At 36.7% G+C, this 8,771-nt stretch overlaps 1 non-coding gene across 1 annotated transcript; it reads left to right on the top strand.

Moving 5' to 3' along the window:
* The first annotated feature begins 1,774 nt into the window (after positions 1 to 1,774).
* Positions 1,775 to 1,881, top strand: LOC131183577 (small nucleolar RNA R71). The gene has a single exon (XR_009151622.1). It is a non-coding gene; the product is annotated as a small nucleolar RNA R71 (small nucleolar RNA).
* The last annotated feature ends 6,890 nt before the right edge of the window (positions 1,882 to 8,771 follow it).

Here is an 8,771-nt window from a genome sequence, read left to right as displayed (position 1 = left end):
AATCAAATAAAACCCTGGTCGAATGGTCTACATAAATCGTAACTTTTCTAAGTGACAAAATCATACTACTTTTTTGTAAAATTCATAACTCATTAACCACAACAGATATGAATGCAAATCCAATTAGAAAAGATTCATAAGATTCTAAAGTTAATTTTAGACACTAGATTTACACAAAAATATTAAGGAACAAGGGAGATATGGGCTCCACAAATCGGATATCCTGCAAATCAGATTTTACAGGAACCTTAACTTCAAACAGCCATAACTTACAAAATATTAAAGCTTTTTTAGTGATTCTTGAGCCTAAAATTAATGGAATTTCGTGTAGAATATGAATATAATTTTTACAAATTTTTTACAGATTCAAAAAATAAAGAAAATAATAAAAATATGAGAGATAGAAACTAAACATGTGCAGAGATTGTGTATCCCCTCAAATTAAACATGATTACATGATCTATATAAACATATAAAATAAATTGAAGACAAAGAGCATAGAATTAAAATATTGTGTGGCATAGATCTTGAAAAGAAAATAATAAAGACTGACCTTCCAGAAATCTTGTATGAAAATCTTCTTAAAGAAAAGAAAAAATAAGGAAGAACACCAAGAGTCTTAAATATCTCTAAATTTCTTATAGCTCTGAATTTTATCTTCCTCTTTCCTCCCATCCCCCTCTTCCCTTCTCTAGTAGGGTATTTATAGGGTTTTGGGAGAGAGGTGTGATAGGGTTTGGAGTCTTAGGGTGATAAAGTTTAGATGACTTAAACAACTATAATTGCAGAATTCGAATAAGACTGGGATATGAGTGAGGTGTTTCAACCAATAGGAAGACAAAAAAAAATGGAAGGCACCAATAGGGAGTGAGGAAGAGGTGTGGTAGGGTTTGGAGTCTTAAGGTGATAAAGTTTAGATGATTTAAACAACTATGATTGCAGAATTCAAATAAGACTGGGATATGGGTGAGGTGTTTCAACCAATAGGAAGATAGGAAAAAATGGAAGGCACCAATAGGGAGTGAGGAAGAGAGTGGGGCCAAGGAGGAGAGAGATATTTTGTTATTTTAATTTTTAGAAAATAATTAAATGGGTCCCATTTAAAATTCCTAACTAGGCTTTCTTAGGCCCATGGAGCCCAATTAAACTTAGATTCATTTGAGAACTACCCATATTAAATTTAAACAAAATAAAATTTTATTTAAATTTAATTAAATTAATTTCTCCAAAACTTTATTATTATTTTTATTTTTTCAAGATCATGCCACGGAATTAATAATTCAACTCCATGCCTCTAATTACATCTTACAGTCATATAATTTTTTATTATCGGGTTTCCCACAGACTCAATGCACATACTCATCACAAAATAAGGGTCAACATGAAGTTTCCTCCATTATTCACATAGTTCATTTGTTCTGTAGGTTCATTGAAATTGCTGTATTCTGAATTCATGTATCCTCCTTCATAGCTATCCTTATGTTGACTATTTGTACCAACTGCGTTAGCTTGCATTCTTTCGAGTTTCTTTGTGATCTGATCAAACTGGGCATTTATCATGCTTAAGGCATCTACTTCCCGGACCCTTGCAGTTTTTCTTGCATTTCCACTTTCATTTGACCACTCATAATTATGGTATGCAACCCTTTCTAGAAGTTCAAGTGCTTGTGGCATGGTTTTCTCCATTAGATCACCCTCTGCAGCTGAATCAACTGTGCTCCTTGTAGAGGGTAGTAATCCATTATAGAAATTTTGCACCAATAGCCAATCCTCTATGCTATGGTGTGGACAATCCCTCTTCAAGTCTTTATTTCTTTCCCATGCATCATAGAGTGATTCTCCTTCCTTTTGTCTGAAGGTGTTGAGCTCAAGCCTCAGCTTTGCAGTATTTGCAGGTGGGAAATACCTTGCTAGAAAAGCTTGAGAGAGGTTTTCCCAGGTAGTGAATGTTCCAGCCGATTGAGAAAGTAAGCACTTCCTTGCTCTATCCTGAAGGGAGAATGGGAATGCTCTGAGTCTTATTGCATGATCAGACACTCCATCCATCTTGAATGTATCACATAGGGCAAGAAAGCACTGGAGGTGATAGTGTGGGTCCTCTGTTGGTGAACCTGCAAACTGGATTTATTGAATCATTTGGAGCCATGCTGGTTTTAATTCAAAGTTGTTGGCTTCCACTGTGGGTCTAGTGACACTGGGCTGAAATCCTTGGACAGATGGAGCTCCGTAATCTCTCAGGAGTCTTGGTTTGTCATTATTATTGGCCATAGTTGGGATTTCAGGATCTTCTTGACCGTGCTCTTGATGTTTCCTTTCCCTCCTGATGGCTTTTAGAGTTCTGTCTATTTCTGGATCACAATCCAAAATTTCTTCTAGCTTTGTTCTGGTCATATACCAGATCGGGCACCTGAGAGAAAAGAAAAGAAATACAACCAGTAAAATAAAATTAAATAATAAATATAATTGCCTAAATCAGCTAAATCGCCTGTCGCTTGATATTACTAAAACTAAAAATTCCCTGAAAACGGCGCCAAAAACTTGTTTTTGCTATTTGACAATTATCACAAGTGCACATATCGTTAACAAGTAATAAAGTGATAAGTAGTGTAACACCCTTATGTTCGGTAGTGCATTCTACTATTCTGGTGACCAGTGTCTGTAACACCCTCCCGGTAGCAACTCCGTACATTCTACTGTTCCGGTGACCGGTGTCGGTCCGGACAGCTAGAACGTCTGGAAAAATATTTAAACTAAAGTCAAGAACCAAAATTAACTCAAATATTAATAAGAAAAATTTAGGAAAAATTTTAGAAATAAAAGACAACCAAGTTAAATGAGCCGGTGCCCAAGCGATGGGTAACCCAAAGGGAAGTTGCGGTTCTCGCAACGAGGAGCCCTAAACCAAGGAAAAATTCATAAAATAATTTTTGGGACTCCAGAGAAGGGCCATTGAGGTTCCTATGGCATTAGAATACCAAGAAAATATTTAGAAAAATTTTACAATTGGTATAGACAATTTTGACACGTTAAGCCAAACGGAGGGCATTTTGGTCATTTCGCCTTCAGAGACGATCTTTGGCCGACTTGTCCAGTTGAGTAAATAATTATTATGACATAAAATATGAATTAATATTGATGAAAAATTAATTGAAAGCTAGTAGAAAAGAAAAGAAAAGAAAATGCAATAAAATGCCAAATATGACATATTGTGATGTCATTTAAAAAGCTTCCTCCAATCACAATTAAACAACCCTTTAATTAACTAATAAAAGAGACCAAAGGAGACCAAAATTTCTGGTCTTCTTCTTCTTCTTCTTCAGCCAAAACGTGACCTCCCCTTTTCCATAACCCTCCATGAAAGTTTCCTTTAATTTCTTCCATTTCCCATGAAATTCCACTACTAAACCCTAAGTCACCTTCACTAAAACTTGTCCCCACATCACAAGGCAACTCTAGGCAGCCACAAAGAGGAGAAATTCTAGAGTTTTCACAAGCTCAATAAGTTGAGCAAAGAGGTTAGTGCTTAATTATGCATGTATATCTCTTGTTCCATGTTAAGGACTTATAAATGAGTATGAAATTGTGGATTAAATGAATGAAACTTATGGGTATGTATGCCATGGATTTCAGCTGCCCTAAGGAAGGAATAGGTTTGTGATGGACTTGGAGTGAACTAGAAACCATGTTTAAAGTGTATAAATATAAGGATAATGAACTAGTAGTTAATTAAGGTAAGTTGTGAAAATTCATAATGGGAATTAGGGTTTTAAGGGTGAAAATTGGACTTGGAATTTGAATTGATTAATGGACATTCTAGTGGTCAATTAGTGACCATTTAAGGCAAGTTAATCATAATTTGAAGTGAGTTAATGCATGGCAAAGTGAATGTGTAGGCTGCCTGACTGAAATTTTAGTCCACTTGGACTGCCATATCTTTGGCTGTGTTGGTCCAATTGGTGTTTGGCCAATTGGACATGAAACTAGGCTTATAATGGCACATTTTTGCTGAAGAAACCATGCCCAAAAGACCAAATCAAGTGGACTAAAAGTTGGCCCCAATCCGGATACCCTGCAACAGCACCTGCAGAAATGACCAAATGAACAGTGTAACTGTTCATTTGGCCATAACTCACTGTAGATAAGGTCAATTGACCTGAACATTTTACAGCAACAAGTTAAGACATAGAAAAACAACTTTCATGAAGAAACCTACCCCAAATTATGACCAGAACCTAACCCAAATGGCAGTGGCAGTCACTGTTTATGTTACTGTAGATATGGTAATTTCAGCAGAATGGAAATCCGGCCAGCTGTGGTTTTTGGACCATATCTGGAGCTACAAAACTCCAAATGGAGTGATTCAAAAAAGGAAATTCAACTAGACAAAATAAGGAACAACTTTCATGTTTGCCATTTCATCAAATTCCCACTGCAACAGTGCTTAATGGAACAGTAAAGTTAAGCTTCACAAACTGAAAATTCTGTTTCCCTTGGTTTAAACTTAGAAATGGTAATAGTAATCAATTCCAACAAGTTTTAAATACAAAATGTGGTATGTTTGGGGTGTTAAAACCAATACACCTATTTTCTATCCAAAAGTCAACATTTTTGTTGACCAATGAGGTGAATAGTGACACTAAAACTTGAAATTCAAAATTTGAAAAATTTAAAAGTATCAAATGCCCTAGTATACCTAACTAGATTGGTTTGAATAGTTTGGCATGCCAATAGGGTATTGTTTTAGCAGTACTGCGAAAGGAAAGGCTTTGTGCCTGTATCCATGGCTTTTATGCCCGTATTCATGGCTTTTATGCCCGATTATGTGATATCATAGCTTTTAGCTATATTGACTGCATACGTGGTTGACGTTCTGCGTCCCATGGTATGACGGCCCGAGGCATCGCGGTGCCCAGTGCCAACGACCCGTTATCCAGTCTAGTCATCCAGTATAGGTTACTTGGGCAACCAAATGAATGGAAAAGTATAACTGTGAAGTGATTATTAAAGAAAATACGAAAATTAAGTATCAGGAATGATTACAAAAATACAAGGAAGCTCAAGATCATGAAAAAAAAAAAAATTTAACGAAATGCATGAAGAAGTTAACATCATAAAACATGATTAGCCCTCGACTAAACAATAAGTTAGTAATTACTCATTTCTTATGAACACAATAGCAAGGAAATTATTATTTTTATTTGCATATTATATTTTCTTGTATTATTGGCACCACTAAGCTTTATGCTTAGCGCGTCGCTTTTGCAGCGTGAGTGCGAAGATTTGGACAGAGGGCCCAGTAGACCACAGATTCGGTAAGGCAGTTCACAGTTCTGCATAGTGTCCATGTCACCTCACCGTCTACAGTGCATTGGTAGGACACTAGGCTTCATTTTGGTATTTTGTAATTGATTTTTATTTTCCTTTGTGTAAATGAAACTTATGTAATGTATTTTGATTTTCATGTAAATAATGCAAAATTGTGTTTGTAAATGGAAAAGTGATTATTGATCTGTGACTGTTACATGACTATCAAATGTGATGAATGATTGAGAAACGAATGGTTGAAAAATATTGAGATTTTGATATTGGAGTTTGTGAATAGATGAATATGATTATTAGAAGTGTTTTTCACAGGTTCCGAAGAACTGTTTTCCTCCATTTTTAGCCGGTACTCCGCCGGATTTTGTTTAAAATTTTCGAAACCTCAAATAAATTACAATTTCAATAAATGAATTATATTTCACAAGTTATATTCAAAACTACGATAAAAATGAATTAAGATAAAATAGAGTGCTCCGGCACACTGAGTGGCATAACTTGCTCGGCTACACTGTAGTCGGGTGAGGGGTGTCACATTTAGTGGTATCAGAGCACGGTTTAGGCGTTTCTGGGCCTAGATTGAGTCCATACCATGCATTGCATTTGTAAGAGTCGAGGTGACACTAATGCAGATCTGTTTGTCTTTCTTATTTTGAATAGGATATGGACCCTTCATCACGGAGAGCAGTCGAGGAGGAAGTGGAGAGTCATGCTCCACCTGTAGCAGCTGAGACTGGGGGTAGGGGAGAACCTACTCCACCAGCTCAAGCGAGCACTGCTCGGCCTCCATAGGCCATGTTCCAAAGAAATGGCCGATTTCTTTAGACAAATGGCAGGAGTAATGCCAGCACCACCACCACCACCAGCTCCACAGCAGAAATCACACCTGGAAAGGCTAAGAAAGTTTGGAGCAGTGGACTTCTATGGTAAGAGAGAAGATGATTCTGTTGCAGCCGAAAATTGGTTGAACAGAACAGGCAAAATTCTAAAACAACTCCATTGCACTCCAGAGCAAAACTTGGAATCTGCTGTATCTCTGCTGCAAGACGATGCATATGAATGGTGGGACACTGTGTCCAGTGAAGTGCAGCCAGAAATAGTGACATGGGGCTTCTTTCTCTCCGAATTTAAGAAGAAATATGTGGGTACTGTATACCTAGAAGAGAGAAGAAGAGAGTTTATTAACCTGAGGCAGAGATAGTTGTCAGTGGCCGAGTATGAGAAGGAATTCGTAAGATTGAGCCGCTATGGAAGGGAGATTGTAACACCCTCCCTGTAGCAACTCCATACATTCTACTGTTTCGGTGACCAGTGTTGGTCCGGACAGCTAGAACGTCCGGAAAAATATTTAAACTAAAGTCAGGAACCATAATTAACTCAAATATTAAAATGAAAAATTTAGTAAAAATTTTAGAAATAAAATAGAACCAAGTTAAATGGCTAGGTGCCCAGCGAGGGTAACTCGGAGGAAGTTACGGTTCTACTTAGCGAGGAGCCCTAGACCCGGGGGAAAAATTATAAAATAATTTTTGGGACTCCAGAGAAGGGTCATTGAGGTTCCTATGGCATTAGAATGCCAAGAAAATATTTAGAAAAATTTTTCAATCGGTACAGACAATTTTGACTCGTTAAGCCAAACGGAGGGCATTTTGGTCATTTCGCTTTCAGAGGTGATTTTTGGCCGACTTGTCCAGTTAAGTAAATAATTATTATGATTCAAAATATGAATAAATATTGCTAAAAATTAAATTGAAATGTGGTAGAAAAGAAAAGAAAAGAAAAATAAAAAATTAAGCAAATTATGACATATTATGATGTCACTCACTTACTTCCAACCAATCACAATTAAACAACCTATTAATTAATAAATAAAAAGAGATAAATATGACCAAAAACAAAAGAAATCAGCTGTGACACCCCTTACCCGTGTACAGTATACCTGAGTAAGTAATGCCACCTGGTGTACCGGCACACTCTAATATTCCTCAATTAATTTAGACAATGCTTTTGCATATAATTTATGAAATATAATCTGTTTAAGCCATTTATCAAAAGTATTATTCATTTAAGGTTCCGAAAATTTTAAAGAAAATCCGGCGGAGTACCGGCTAAAAATGGAGAAAACCGTTCTTCGGAACCTGTTAAAAACACTTCCAATATTTTTATTTCATCATCTCAAACTCCAATATCCCAAAATCTCAACAATATTTCTCAAACATCCATTATCAACACCAAATTCAATATCATGATTTCCACATTTCAATTTCCATTTTCATTCATCATTCACATGTGATGTTCGCATGTAAATCACAAGTAAACATCTACTTTTCCATTAACAAATACAATTTTCATAATTTACATATACATCAAAATATATTACATGAGTTCAAATACATATGAGAAAATACAAATCTGCTACAAAATATCAAAATGACAAAATGACACCTAGTGCCCTACCGATGCACTGCAGGTAGTGAGGTGACACGGACAGCGAAGCGTCGGATAGACTCACCCGATGCGTGGTCTCATGGGCTCACGATCGGGATCTCTCTCGGTACCTACGCGTGGCAAAAGCAACGCGCTAAGCAATAATGCTTAGTGGTGCAATAATATAATAGAAGAAAATAGCAAGAAAATAAATGTGTATACAATGTGTATGCTTTCTTTGTTTGGTCTTGGTATATTCATTAAATCATTAGCTTTATTCACTTTTATTCATTTGGTTGCCCCAAGTAACCTACACTAGGCATCGGATGGATAACGGGTAAGCGCGCTTTGGGTACCTAGTACCTTGGGCGTCACACCATCGGTCACATATGTATCTCGGTGTGCAACGAGCGGCTAACAAGTGTAAATAATATCAGGCACAAGGCCAAGTCTCAATACAAAGCCAGAATGGCTAAAAGCCATGAAATCACAGAATGACATTTTTGCCATGTGCAGTACTGCTAACGGAACCCTATTGGCATGCCAAACTATCCAAACCAATCTTGTTAGGTATACTAGGGCATTTGAAACTTTTAAATTCTTCAATTTGTGAATTTCAACTTTTTGGTGTCACTATTCATCATTGGTCAACCAAAAATGTTGACTTTTAGCATAAAAATGTGTACATCAACTTTGGCACTCCCAACATACCACATTTGGTGTTTAAAACTTGTTGGCATTAAGTGTTTTTGCAATTTCAAAGTGCAACCCACACTAGCAGAAAATTTCAGTTTTGGTGCCCTTACTTCACTGTTCCATTGGACACTGTTACTGTTGGAATTTGAAGAAATGTAAAACATGAAAGTTGTTCCTTATTTTGTCTAGTTGAATTTCCTTTTGAATCACTCCATTTGGAGTTTTGTAGCTCAGATATGGCTCAAAACCCAAGCTGTCGGGATTGCATTCTGCAGAAATTTACCATATCTACAGTGCAGGAACAGTAACTTGAGTCACTTGGTTGGTTG

This window comes from Hevea brasiliensis, chromosome 9 (genome assembly GCF_030052815.1).
Source record: "Hevea brasiliensis isolate MT/VB/25A 57/8 chromosome 9, ASM3005281v1, whole genome shotgun sequence".
Taxonomy (NCBI): Eukaryota; Viridiplantae; Streptophyta; class Magnoliopsida; order Malpighiales; family Euphorbiaceae; genus Hevea; species Hevea brasiliensis.
The sequence above is the reverse complement of the archived record's forward strand: the minus strand, read 5'-3'. Positions and strand labels throughout refer to the sequence as shown.